This window comes from Giraffa tippelskirchi, chromosome 8 (genome assembly GCF_054371585.1).
Source record: "Giraffa tippelskirchi isolate mGirTip1 chromosome 8, T2T-mGirTip1v1.2.pri, whole genome shotgun sequence".
Classification (NCBI taxonomy): Eukaryota; Metazoa; Chordata; class Mammalia; order Artiodactyla; family Giraffidae; genus Giraffa; species Giraffa tippelskirchi.
Genome location: NC_137282.1, coordinates 40,262,271 through 40,277,362, shown reverse-complemented (window position 1 = coordinate 40,277,362; position 15,092 = coordinate 40,262,271). Strand labels below are relative to the sequence as shown.

General features: G+C 34.8%; 1 long non-coding RNA gene across 2 annotated transcripts; it reads right to left on the bottom strand.

Moving 5' to 3' along the window:
* Positions 1–567: 567 nt before the first annotated feature.
* LOC145518620 (uncharacterized) lies at positions 568–13,913 on the bottom strand. Of its 2 annotated transcripts, none has more exons than XR_014063039.1 (2): positions 5,410–13,913; positions 568–5,088 (listed from the first exon to the last, which is right to left on the bottom strand). It is a non-coding gene; the product is annotated as an uncharacterized LOC145518620 (long non-coding RNA). The 2 variants fall into 2 exon arrangements; XR_014063040.1 differs by having other exon boundaries at positions 568–3,858.
* Between the last annotated feature and the right edge of the window lie 1,179 nt (positions 13,914–15,092).

Here is a 15,092-nt window from a genome sequence, read left to right as displayed (position 1 = left end):
CACCAAATAATATCCAGCATAATCTCTTCATATCAAGATTCTTAACATCTGCAAAGTCTTTACCAAATAATGGAGCATTCACTGTTTCTATAGATTAGTATGTGGACGTTTTATACAGAGCTGTTACTCACACTTCCATAACAACTGATCAACAGTTTAATGGTAAAGAAATAAAAAGCAAAATATTTGTTTGTCATTCATTAACTTGAAAAAAAAAATTGAAGAATATGGTGGTAGAGTGCTTTTTGTATTTTTAGTGCATTTTGACCCTTAGTAGTATGCAGTTTTTTAAAAAAATTAAATTTTGATAATAAATTTTATGAGACATTCTAATTGTTGAGTTGAACTCCTTAACTGCTAAGTATGTTTTATGAATGTTTTTATATTTTATATTGCCAAATGACAGCTTATATGTGAAAGATTTTTGCATTTATGGAATAATGCAAGATCATTAATTTTATACACACATGCATATATGGAATCAAATTCATTATGCTTTAAAATGCATTCTGACATTTTGAGAAAACATCAGGCATGACTGTGTTAAACAAAATTCAAGAGAGTATATTTAAAGAACTAATTGACTTTAATAGATGATTCATGAGTTGGGCAGCATCACATCTAGTAACTGAAGGGTTTTCTAAACGGTTATACAAAATAGGAAGTTTTAATAAGCAGAGGTATAGGGTGAGAGAGCTATTAGCAAAAGGATAAGAAAGGATTATTTTTAGGACAGAAAATCTTCTTTTGTAGGGGACTAGAACAGCAAAACAGCATGGGTTTTATCATGCAGATAGCATCTTTTTTTTCTCTGGAGTGGTATAGAAAGGATGCATATGACACATAACTTCTTTGGTACTGACCAAATTCCAAATGGTTGAGTAAGATTATGTTTCTGGAGAAGATCAAAACTGCAGTTACATTCAATATTAAGTCTAGGTTGGGTGGGCCTGTGATTTTCTTAACAATTCCCCTCCTTTTGATCAAAATGTTTGGCCTGAGATAATCAAAATTTAAGGTCTTAGCTTCACTTTCAGTTACAGCTTTGCTGCTGCTGCTAAGTCACTTCAGTCGTGTCTGACTCTGTGCGACCCCATAGATGGCAGCCCACAAGCTCCTCCATCCCTGGGATTCTCCAGGCAAGAATACTGGAGTGGGTTGCCATTTCCTTCTCCAACGCATGCGTGCACGCTAAGTTGCTTCAGTCGTGTCGGACTAGTTACAGCCCTACAGCTTGTTAATCCTTAGGGTGACATGACATTTTTGCTTAATCCCTATGACATTCAAAAGTCATGGTTCCAGATTCAAAAACCATAAATCTGTGATTCTCTTTGCTTCTTTTCTGATGTTCCAGTCTTAGGGAGATTGTTTGTCTGGGGTGAGCCACTGCAAACATCTATTTAAAACTTCTGAGATGATACAATGTGCCAAGGGAATTATTATGATTGTAATAAACAGAATAATTCCCAATATTTGGAGTACACTTTGAAGTTATGGTCCCCAAGACCCAAGACAATCAAAGACCCTGTTGAAGGAGTCATCTTTTTGAGCCAAGTGGCTGGCTTGCTTAATGATTTTACTTAACTAAGTTCCAACTTCCCCACCAATGTCAATCTAGGCACAGCAGCTGGTGTCGGCCACAGAACAAATACCTTCTTATTCCGCTAAAAAATATCCTGTATTCAAGAACAACTTTGGCCAGGAAGTTTAAGGATCTTTGCTGGGAAGCTAACATTTTAGCAATTTGTATCCACTCCTAACAAAGGAATAGATTTATTCACAGGGATTACTGTCTACCCCTTCAATCAAGGAGTTAAACAGATCTTTAGCACATATGGGAAGAGAATCTCCTACCTGAAATAAAGTGTCATCCTAAATGCTTTGCAAAGATGGATGCTGTTGGTGAGATTTCTTAGAGAGTGAGGGCAAACGTGATATAGATAATAATAGATAGGTCTGAACCTATAACAAGTACAACAATCTGAAAAGGTAGCCCCCTTTGCAATGGTCTGAGAGATACAGATGATGGTGGTGTCTTTCTAGATCAATGAGAAGACAAAGGAAACAAACAAACAAAAAAAAAATAGAAAGAAAGGGAGGGATATGTGTTTAGCTAAGGTCATAAGTCTTGATCTAGCATCTTGGGCAGAAGCAATTTACCTGGATGTCAGCTACTTCTCTTGCTTGTCAGTTTGAGGTCTCCACATTTGTACAGAACCAGGTATCAGGTGGATTCCTCCTTAGCTGTGAGATGTATATCCAAGGCACAATAGCTTCTAGCATCGCAATAGTGTCAGCGGTCAGCAGCACTTGGTAAGATCACTTTACAGTAACACTTGGAAGGCTGTCTTCATTCTTAGTGATTCCCAAATCAGAAGGGTAGGGAGAAATTGGAAATACTAGTTTGGTGAGTCATTTGAGGAAACTGGAAGAATTAATGATCCAGTTCCAGTTTGCAAGTATATAACAAAACTTCAAAGACAATTAACAGGACTAGAATCTGAAGCCTACAGAGGTAAAAACATAATTTTTCTCTCTACAATTACCCCCCGTGTTTTACTAAAGATAATCACAGTAAAACTAATATGTTTATCTTAAACTTGACCTGAATATTTATATTCTTACATGCAGCAAGAAGAGTAATTGAGTATAAATTCTTTTTAAAGACTGCTTTGCCAGAACTTTGTAGGCAAGTTCCCAGGTTTATTTTTTCCAAGCAGTTCTTTAAAGCAGCCTGGTCATATCTGAGCCCATGCACATCTCTTTCAGATATGACATTCCTGTTCAAAACCCTGGTAGTATAACCAATTCTATTTATGTCCTGTTACAATGAGAAAAGATTCTTACTGAGCTTATGCAGATAAATATATTCTCATGAAAATAAGAATACTGAGAGTTTCTTAATTCTGAAGGAATCAACTGTAGATAAAAAATAAATGGTCCACCTTTGTTCACAAAGGTGTACTTTACCAAATTACTGTAAGTCATAGATAGCTTAAGTGAAAAAGTCTCCTTTAAGTCTTGGGAAAAAAAAAGAACGTCCTTCTCAGTTCATATAGTCTCATGTAATTGATACTTGTTCTATTTGAATCCATTTTTATCCATTGGTTCTCTCAACTTTGCCTGATGCTTGAGGGTTAAAGGAGCAGTGGTAATTCCAAGAAGTTTGTAAGATTTTCACAAAGGCTTGTATGAGTAGCCCAGTGAAGTGGGTATCTCAATCACTGGAGATTGTTGATGGTATTCCTGAAGTGGGAACACATCTTCTGAATATCTTTGCCACTATGAGAGTATCAGAATTGTGGAAAGGAAAGACTTCTACCCTTCCAGAAAAAAAAACACAGATACAATAAGATATCCACACTAAATGGAAGTTGAATGATTTCCAACTGCAGACGTTCAAAGAGTCCAGAGAGAGGAGATCTGAGGCCTCTAGAAAGAAAGGTAGTTTTTGTTAGTCTTTGTTTTTAATGCACTATGGCCAGTGAAGAAATGCAAAAAAAAAAAAACAAAACAAAAACCTGAAAAATGGGATTTGCAAGTGAAGAATCAAACGGTTGTCTTGGATGTCCTAAAGCCCCAATTGTTCATTTAATGTATGACCATTGTATACCAACATCAAATTATTTGATTCAGAATCAGACTTTTGCAATGTTTCAAGGACATCAAGATGGCAAACATCTGGCAGTAAGGGGGTCATATTTTTATTTTTTGCAGAAGCAGAATTAGTGTCATCTGCATGTGACAAAATTCTTCTCAATTCTGTTGCTACTGCTTTTGCATGAAAGTCAGCCAGGGTGCTTCCATGATACTTGGGTTCAGTCTTTTTAGTCTGAGCCTCAATTTTGATGACTGCACCTTCAGAAGGAAAGAGAATAAAGTAAGAAGATCATTTACCTTTTTGTCCATTTCTAATTGGGGTGACATAAACATTTAGAAATAATAACTAGAATTACAGGTGATAACATTATACTAGAACATATCATATTTCTAGGAATTCTACACAATTTCTAGAATAGTTATATATTGATACAAATACACAATAAATAAGGCTTAGTATTATCATACTTAGTCTTATTTGACAATGCTTTCTACGTAATTTAACATCTTATATAACCCTAATTATTTTAACAAATAAAATCTTACCTCCGAAAGAAAACCTCAGAGGTATCCTACAGATTATTATGCATCCCCCTTGAGGAGGAACTAGGTCTCTGTTTTATTGCTGAACTACTGTCATTGTCTTTCTTGTTTAATTTCTTTTCCTTTGTTTCTGCACTGCTTCACTTCTCAAATCAGTAATTGACTGTGCCCGCTCTTTGGGACTCAGGGAAGGCCTGGGAAACTAAACCTTTTTCTATAAACAAGAAATAGGGGACTTGAAGGGGCTTTTGTACCCAGAAGGGTCCCTCAGGATCCAGCTTGGTTTCAGTATAAAGTATACATGATAGAGACCCAGGAAAACTGAATAACTTTGCAAAATGGACAAAACCCTCACTTGTAATGTCATCTTCAGCTAAAGAAAAAGAGAATATTGGGGATGCTTTTGTGTCTTCCAAGGGGAGAAAGGTAATTCACGTGGAGATGAAATGTTTGATGAATGTTTGTTGGACTAGGAAGAGACAATTGGACACAGAAAGGGATTTTAGCAGATTTTGCAAGATTCCTCCCTGTCTTCCGCATCTAGTTCATATTTTGGGTATCTATGGTGACAGCATCCTTCCTGGAACAGGTCCTCTAATCTACCTTCTTTAGGGTACCTAAGGAGAAAGGTCTAAGATTTTTCCTGAGTCTTTAGTGCCTGAAAAATAATCAGCTTAAATTAATCTGCAAATGTAATGGAATATCCCTTTGAGACTCAAATAGTTAAGTCTCATACATAATTACCCAGCTAAGATATCTCAGAGTTGAAATTGAAATCCATGTCTGACTGCCACAAAAGACCATATTTCTGATTTAACATCATCCATTTAAGATTCACTCACAGGCAATTTATCACTGTTTTAATTTGAAGACAGCTTAACTAGCAATGTGTTTCAGTTTCCATATATTCTTTGGCTATATTTTCTCCTCTTCAGGAACAATTTACTAAAGAGAGAGGAAAATTAGATATATATTCATTTAATCTAACAGATAATAAAGGAAAAAGTATGGTAAATTCAGTTTTTAATTCCAGACTTAGGTTATAGATTTTTCTTGTAATAGTTTAATAGAATAATCTGATCTTAGTTTTCATTTTGGATATTCTGTGTTATTAATCTCAGAAGCAAACCTGGGATAAGATTCCTAATGTGAGACAATAAACATTTTCAAAATGTCACAACAGATCTGGGCCTGACATCATAACTGTCATTTTACCTCTTATAGGCAATCGGTTATACGCTTTAGTTTAAAAAAACATGTTATTACCTTTATCAAGTCCTGTTAAGTATTGTCAATGACTTCTGCTATTATGACTTTAATTCCATGAATGAAATGCATCTTTTAGGATTTTGCCCCTAAATTTCAAAATTAAATACATACTTCAGTAGTCTCTAACAGTTTAAAAATGTTAAACATTGTGTAATGTAAATGTACTTTTACTTTTTAATGTAGATAGAGGATTATAATCTCTCTTAAAAATGTATAATATTAATAGTCTTTGTCAAAGATTTCTTTATTTTCCCCTTAATAAGTATAAGAAAATCAAAGCTTATGGTTCTTTATATCCATGTATATATAAAAAATAACTTGAGCCCTCAAAGAAATTATACCCTCCAAAATGCATTTTTGAACAGCTTATTAAAGCTAGAAAAAGGAGAAATTAAGTGGCAAATAAAATCTTTACCATTACAGGGTAAAGAAGATTTTATTAGCAAGAGGAGTATGACTGGTTCTGGTTCTAAATATTCTTATCTAAAAAGAAATTTCTTCCAGCTCCAACGAAAAAAATGAATCAGAAATACACAATGATACATGTTGAAATGATGAATAAATGACGTATAAAGAAGACCAAAAAAATAGGAACACCTTTTAATACAAAATGCATTTGGACTTGTTGAAAGAAAAAAATATGGATATTAAAATATACCAATTTCTGCACCCAAACTTATAGCCCACTGATTTAGCAAACTATGTTTTATTACCTGCATTCTTTTATAAAGTTGATAAGATGTTTTCTCCTTCCAGAAACTCTATTTTCCAGGCAGGCCTAAATTTGAGAGCTTTACCTGAAGATGTATTACTCATCTGTCATTAAACTGCCGTCACCACAATGATGTATAGTTCCAATACATCATCAGATTGCCATCACCCCTGTGATGTATTACTTACACTGAAATAGCTGTCAGGAACAGGTGGTAGAAACTCAGCAACTTTTAATATATTCTTTTGAAAAAGATTATAAACATTTCTTTCCGTGAAAAACTTCATGGTGAATAATGTTTGATTCAAAATCGAGTTTTATCTATACATTTTAGAGCATAATGCATCTCTTCTTAATTTTGGATATCCATAATTAGAGCTGAAAAGTGATAATACTAAAGCTTGTGAGGCTGCATATAAAAAAAATATTTAAACCAATAAGTTTTTTTCCATTTAAAAAGCATTGCAAAATATGAGAATGTGTTATTCTCACTTTGAGGGAAATTTGTAGCTATTTAACAGTAAAGCCATTTCCCAAAATGTGGTGCAACTGCTCTTTCTGCTTAGAAATTTTAAAAAGAATTGTCAAAATACTTTATAATCTAGCTAACTTTCAAAATATTGTACCTGGGAGTATAACAGATCCCTTTATTTATAACTTCATAGATTATTTGGACCATAAGCAGTTTCTTCAGCAGACTTGCTTCATATTATTTGCAATTGTTTTCAGGAGACAAAATATATTTTTGTTGTATTCAATAAGCTTGTAATTTCAAGTAAAACATAAACTTGTTCAAGTCAAGAGAAGATTTCTGGAATTGGAATATCAGTATCATATCCTAGGATTTCCTAGTTTCCTAGGGAGTTACTTCCTGTCTCATGTGCGTCTGTATATTCCCTTCTTCACTTGGTAAGAAAGACCAGTTGTCCTCTATTACTCCCCTAAGTAATATCATCTCTGATGTTATGTACTTTTAAACTTATAAGTCAGGTGATCATTATTTTCTATTCCCCAGCAGTTTCTTGAGTCAGAATTCCAGGGGAAGAAGCTTTGATTGATTTACTTAGGTTGAGTGTCCAGCCTAATGAAATCAAATTCAAGTGTGTCAAGATATTCATTGTTAAGTAGGTGGTGTGAATGAGAAAGGGTGTTCACTAAAAAGCAAAGTCTACTATAAATCTAAATATCCACATAAACTGAGATTTTTTTTCTAAATTTTCAGAATATCCAGAATAAAGTATCACAGCTCTGAAGACATTTCCAGAAAATACCTTCCAAAATTATTTTAAGTGTTACAGGTTTATTCAGATGAATAAAAGGCCTCTGAAGATATATAATTAGCTATAGTGAGGACTCACCAATTTCTTGGATACATTTTTGAAAAATAACATTTTCCCCCAAATCTATAGATTATGCCAGAAAGAACCTTTTGTTCATCCATGCATCCCTAACACAGTACCTGCCATAGGCTGAGTATTGAATACACATCTAATAAATGGAGGAGCAAATGGTGGAACGATGTGTTTAAAATTTATATCACTGCGTGATAAAATTAGCATTGCATTCTAAATGTAGGAACTGATATTGGCATAGCAACAACCTTTTTGAAAATTCACTCAACAGCTGCCTTAATTGAATAAGGCAATGAACATCTGAATTTAACATTCACCATATAAAATGTCACATTCTAAAGTACACACACACACACATACACACACACATAATTTATGTCAAACAATAGTATAGTGAGATCTGACTTTTGAGATTAGGAAAAAGATCCTCATTTTTTTCCCTCAAATGTAAGTAACGTTTCTCCAGGAGAAAGATTTAACCTTAAACAAATGTTCCTTTGATTTGTGACAGCTAGTTTCACCTAAGATAATTTTGTAGTAGGTAAAGGAAGTTAAATTTAATATTGAATAATGTACATTTTAACTTTTACAGCAAAGCTAACTTTGGCGTATTTGGGAAAACTAAAGTCAACAAAGGTTTTATCCTTGGGATAAGTTACAGTGTAGTGTAAGACTTGAAGACCAATTATATTTATCATAGTTGACCACTAGAAATCATATGAAAGGATATAGTTAGGTAATGGTTTGGGCACAGATACTGAAATTGTTACATGAAGTTAAAGCTAGGCCATGTTATTTCAACACATATTTTTATTCCTGCTTTTTATAACTGGACAAATATAAAAATGCTAAAAAGTTGTAATTTGGATATGATTTTACTTCTGTTCGTTTTTACACATTTCTTAGTGAATAGGGACATGACAAAAAGTATCTTTAAACTCATTTCACATCTGAATTACAAACATCAAAATATTGACGATACCTTAAATTTGTAAAATAATGCAATAAATAAGTAATAATGATATTTCTATATTTACCAATCAGAAATAGCTAAAAGTGCACAGTTAAAAATAGGTTTTGATAAGGCATTCTATTCAGATTTTCAAGAAATCATATGAAATGTATTCATGTTATTTTGGAATAGGTTATGTTGCTTAGATACAAGAACATCTATGTGGATTAGAAATAAATTCACCAGCTGAACCAAAGTATTAAGTATTTGAGTAGCTTCTACTTTAACTTTTTGAACATTTTAATACATATTTCCAGACCAGCAGGAATAGCATCAGATGGGACCTTCTTAGACACACGAATTCTTGGGCCCCTACTGAATTTGAAACTCTTGGGGCAGGTACAATAATCTTATAAGAAGCTTTTGACAGGATTCTGATTCTAGAATTTTGGTATCACAGGTTTACAGAATTCAGATTCAGTGAGGACTTAGGTTTGTTGAATGATACATAGAGGCACAAGCGAAGGTCTTACACTTAGTAACAAAAACAGCAACGACAATTTAAAAAATGTGTATTTGTAGAATTATGCCAATGAGCCTTAGAAGCAAATATGGAAAACAATGCTCAGGCAATACTAAGGAGTTTAAGATCATTGTTTGTATAACAATTGAAATAACAGTTGTGATAAAGACTTATGATGCTATGATGCAGGACCTAGGGCTTTTCCATTTGAATGGAGTGATAAAGTGCCAAACTCAGAACAAAATGCTCTCCTGATAAGGCTGAGAATTTTTTTTTTTTTACTGAAATATTTTAGATAAGTTAGTCTTCTTGCTGACCAGACTATAAATATTCTACAGATGAACATAAAGTTTCTGGAAAAAATCTATAACTGATGTTTTAATGGCTTGTATTTATAGTATAGATAACTTCTAAATTTACCTGTGAACCGATAATGTTCAAGTAACCATGAATAGCAGCAGTTTAGTAAGATATTCTTGCATCAAAATACAGAAATGCTAATATCAATAGATATTCTAACAACTAGAAAAAACTTTTTGATAGTCTCGTTTTTGATTCATAACTATAAAGCAGAGAGCTGATTTCTTCCATGTGGAAAGTTATTTCTCTGTATATCTTTTATATTAACTAACCACATATCAATGGAGGTTATTCATATTTATGCTGCCTATAATATATAATAAAATGATTGGATTTCCCCTTTTTTTTTGGATTCAAGTATTTATTCCTTTCCATAATGGAGTAAATAGAATAATGTGTTTCAGATACTGATTTGAAAAACAATGCATTTTAATTGTAAAGTAGGACATATGTAGCTCATACAATATTCTGATATACTTCTGATGAGTTATGCGTGGCAAAATGTAATTATGTCAATGTATTTCTTTCTAAAGATAAAATTTTGTCCATAGCATTATACTCATTTGTACAAGGCATTTGTATATACTTTTTTTTAACCTATTTAGAGGTTGAAGAATAACTATCTCAGAAAGCAGGTGCTAACTATATCAATTGAACATCTCTTAGAGAACATTAACACAAAAGGTAAACCTTTTCTCATGGACTAATTTTTTTCTTGTGTTCATTATTTAACAAATATAGAGTCCTGTGAGCATGTGTATTTAACTAGGACTTTGATTAATCTTTGAGCATATCCATATTGCTAAAAGTAACAATTATAACATTGTGAATGTACATTTCATTGGGAGTTCCCTCAACATTACAGTTTCTTTTTATACTGTGTTAATACTCTGAAGAAAAGCCAAATCACCTGAAACCTCTCAGAGTAAAATCCATTACCATCATGGTATTTTAGATTTCTACTTTTGTCATTATTTGGTCACTACGTCATGTCTGACTCTGCAACCACATGGACTGTTGCCTGCCAGCCTCTTCTGTCCATAGGGATTTCCAGCAAGAATCCTGGAGTGGGTTGTCATTTCCTTCTCCAGATCTTCCTCGGTCAGGGATCACATCTGTGTCTCTGGCATTGGCAGGCAGGTTCTTTACCACTGAGCCACCAGGGTACCCTAATTTTCTTCCTTTAGACAATATATAATCTATATGGCTCTACATATTGAAATGCTATTTGGCATAACTCTGGCTTCCTTCATGCAAATATACTTTCTTAGGTATTTTATTGTGCTACTGGAGTTCATGAAGACTGCTGTGAAGAAAGAGGGCTCTGATCATCTCAGTTACTGCCAGATTATTAAGGCTCATGGAAATGAGGAAAAACAGGAAGCTTGAGGCTGTAGGGTTCAAAGTCAAGGAGCCTATGTCCCCAGTTGATATACAACACCCTTTTCATGTTTAACTTTTCTCTTGCCAGTAGATGTACTTTGTTCTTTACTCTAGCTCTGCCTTCATGACATTCAATCATTCTGTTTTTGCATACACATCTCAGGTATGCTCATGTGAAGTCTTTAAACTGAGTAATTTCATCTACTTGTAATGTGGTCACTATTTACTCAAGACTGCTTTGCCTCATGACTACTGCTTCTACTGCCTGTTGTTTTCTCTTGGTACTGCTTTGTGTGTTTGTACAGTTTTGTGTACTCTGATCTCTGTGTTACTTTTTGTATGTTACATACTCAGACTCCTGGAGATACACTGATTGTGAATGCTTAAAATCCAGTATGCAGCTGACCTTTTATTCAGAGTCTCATGCCAGTGTATCTCAAGCTATGGCCATAAGAAATTAGTTACAGATGTATTGGAGAACTCAAAGATTGCCAGTGGACTACATATTTTATATACGATGCAGTTTCCAAATTACAAAGGAGAGTTTTAATACATAATGATAAGACAAACATACTACACACAAAATATAATGTAGGGGATAAACAATATTAAGGAGGAGATGATCTTGATTAAAAATCAACATTTTCTGACCCTTACTCAAGCATACTCCTAAAGTTAATGTCTCATTCACAAAACAAAGTCTTTATTATGATTAAGAAAAGATTTTAATATTAAATAGATACATCAGGGAAGTTGGCATTATAGGCACCCTCCCTGGTTTTAGTCATATTCAAACATACAAGCATACACAAACACAGCACTCGGAATAATATTTTTAACGAGTATTTATTTTCAAAATCCAATAAAAGTGACAATAAGCTAAAGGACTGAGCAAGATAGAGTTTAACAATTTTTCATTTTCACCAAGGCAGGGTGGAACAACAAAAAAATGTTTTGGCAGTGCTTGTGAGATAGTCTGGATTATTTCAAGACTTTAATGGACGATGAGTCCCCACTGCATCCACCCCTCCTCTATAAAATCATGATTAGTGTGCGTCAAGATATATTTATTTCTATGTCTGCCAAGAGCATCTAACTGTAAAAACTGTCATGTAGTGAAAAGAGCATGTGTTTTGGATTTGAAATGAGCTGGATTTGAATCCTTACACTAACAGGCTGTTCAGGCTTCTCTCTCAAGTAAACCCCTTTGGTTGTTGGTTGCCAGATCTTATCAGATATTATTCCTAGCATGCCATTCATTGTCGTTTAAGAAGAAGGCTTAAAACATGATTGCATCATTTCTTCTGCCTAGTCTTCATGAACTTTCAGTGCCTCAATCTCTCCAACCACTACTTCAGAATTCACTTGTGATTAATACTGCCTACCTTGTCTACCTTTGAGGATTGTTGAAGGAAACAAATGAGACTCGCTGGAGAAGAGTGAATGTCTCCAGGAAACATAATAGCAATTCAAACACTCAGTGCACAGGCTTGGGAGAGGATCAGCTGTGCAGAACCTAGAAAGAGAGGAAAGCAGTAATAAAAAGAACAGGCCAAAAGACTTGAAGATTGTGAATATGATATGACCTGAATTTTCTCCTATTATTAGTCAAAATTATGAAGAGTCTGACTCAGTTATAAATGAAAACACTGAGGAAGGACAAAAGTAGAAAAAGTTAAGGTATTCAAGATAGAAAAGCAGAGAAGAGCAGCTGTCAGAAAGTTGTACACTTAATTATTTTAAATGAACCTTAAAGAATATATGTATATAGTCATTCAGTGATCAGACAGTAAGGGATACAGTGTGGAGCGGAGAAGCATGGAGAGAAAGTTGACAGAATGAATCAAGAGAAAAGAAGGATCTCTAGAATGCTTTCAATCTGTATATAAGTCAAAAAATCAGTGTACAAAGAATGAAAAAGTAATATTTCATTTAAAATATGTATTGTTATATATTTGTAATTTACATGTAAAGCCTATTGAATTTAGGGTTTATATGTGAAGATGAGTAATATTATAACCACGACTATTACATATAATTTGATTAAAAAATGAGAGTTAAGCTTTAAAAGATATGCAAAACTCAAGTGTTATTTTATTTAGTCTTTATTAAACATTGCAAATAGCTATGAATAAGACATAATTTTTGCCATGTTAGAAAAAGAAGTAAAATGTAGTCAGTTATTCTGTCAATGTTATAATTCATTCAGTTAAAGTGTATGTATAAAATGATAGACTCCAAAAGAAAAAAATGATAGGTGATAAACATTTCTGAGTCTAAATGTAATTTAACTGTAGTAAGTCGGTCCACAGTGGAAAGTGAAATAGACTGTGGGTAACATTGGTGATGGACAGAGAGGCCTGGTGTGCTGCAATTCATGGGGTCGCAAAGAGTCGGACACGACTGAGCAACTGAACTGAACTGAACATTGGTGATATAATGGTCATCTGAGTTAATTCACCCATTCCAGTCTATTTTAGTTCGCTGATTCCTAGAATATCGACGTTCACTCTTGCCATCTCCTGTTTGACCACTTCCAATTTGCCTTGATTCATGGACCTAACATTCCAGGTTCCTATCCAGGTTCCTTTCACTTTCATGAAGAGGCTCTTTAGTTCTTCATTGCTTCTGCCATAAGGGTGGTGTCATCTGCATATCTGAGGTTATTGATATTTCTCCCAGAAATCTTGATTCCAGATTGTGCTTCATCCAGTATGGCATTCCATAGCCTTTCCATTCTCCAGGGAATCTTCCCAATCCAGAAATCAAAACCAGGTCTCCCACATTGCAGGTGGATTCTTTACCAGCTGAGCCACAAGGGAAGACCAAGAATACTGAAGTGGGTAGCCTATCCCTTCTCCAGTGGATTTTCCCAACCTAGGAATTGAACTGGGGTCTCTGGAATTGCAGGTGGGTTCTTTACCAACTGAACTACCAGAAAAGCCCAAGGTACTCTGCATATAAGTTAAATAAGCAGAGTCACAATATACAGCCTTGACGTACGCTTTTCCCAACTTAGAAGAAGTCCGTTATTCCACGTTCAGTTCTAACTGTTGCTTCTTGGACTGCATACAATTTTCTTAGAAAGCAGGTCAGGTGGTCTGGTTTTCTGGTCTCTTGAAGAATTTTCCAGTTTGTTGTGATCCACACAGTCAAAGGCTTTAGTGTAGTCAATGAAGTAGAAATAGATGTTTTCTTCTGGAAATCTCTTGCTTTTTCTGTGATACAACAGATGTTGACAATTTGATCTCTAGTTCCTCTGCCTTTTCTAAATCCAGCTTGTACATTTGGAAGTTCTCAGTTCACGTACTTGAAGCCTGGCATAGAGAGTTTGAGGATTATTTTCCAAGCATGTGAGATGAGTGCAGTTGTGCAGTAGTGTGAACATTCTTTGGCATTGCCCTTATTTGGGATTGGAATGAAGACTAACCTTTTCCAGTCCTGTGGCCACTGCTGAGTTTCCCAGAGTTGCTGGCATATTGAGTGGAACAGGAGAGATAAGAAAGCCTTCCTTAGCGATCAATACAAAGAAATAGAGGAAAACAACAGACTGGGAAAGACTAGAGATCTCTTCAAGAAAATTAGAGATACCAAGGGAATATTGCATGCAAAGATGGGCTCGATAAAGGACAGAAATAAGTATGGACCCAACAGAAGCAGAAGATATTAAGAAGAGGTGGCAAGAATAGACAGAAGAACTATACACAAAAGATCTTCACGACCCAGATAATCACGATGGTGTGATCACTCACCTAGAGCGAGACATTCTGGAATGTGAAGTCAAGTGGGCCTTAGAAAGCATTACCACGAACAAAGCAAGTGGAGATGATGGAATTCTAGTTGAGCTATTTCAAATCCTGAAAGACAATGCTGTGAAAGTGCTGCACTCAATATGTCAGCAAATTTGGAAAACTCAGCAGTGGCCACAGGACTGGAAAAGGTCAGTTTTCATTCCAATCCCAAAGAAAGGCAATGCCAAAGAATGCTCAAACTACCGCACAATTGCACTCATCTCACACACTAGTAAAGTAATGCTCAAAATTCTCCAAGCCAGGCTTCATCAATATGTGAACCGTGAACTTCCAGATGTTCAAGCTGGTTGTAGAAAAGGCAGAGGAACCAGAGATCAAATTGCCAACATCTGATGGATCATCGAAAAAGCAAGAGAGTTCCAGAAAAACATCTATTTCTGCTTTATTGACTATGCCAAAGCCTTTGACTGTGTGGATCACAATAAACTGTGGAAAATTCTGAAAGAGAGGGGAATACCAGACCATCTGACCTGTCTCTTGAGAAACCAGTATGCAGGTCAGGAAACAGCAGTTAGAACTGGACATGGAACAACAGACTGGTTCCAAATAGGAAAAGGAGTACGTCAAGGCTGTATATTGTCACCCT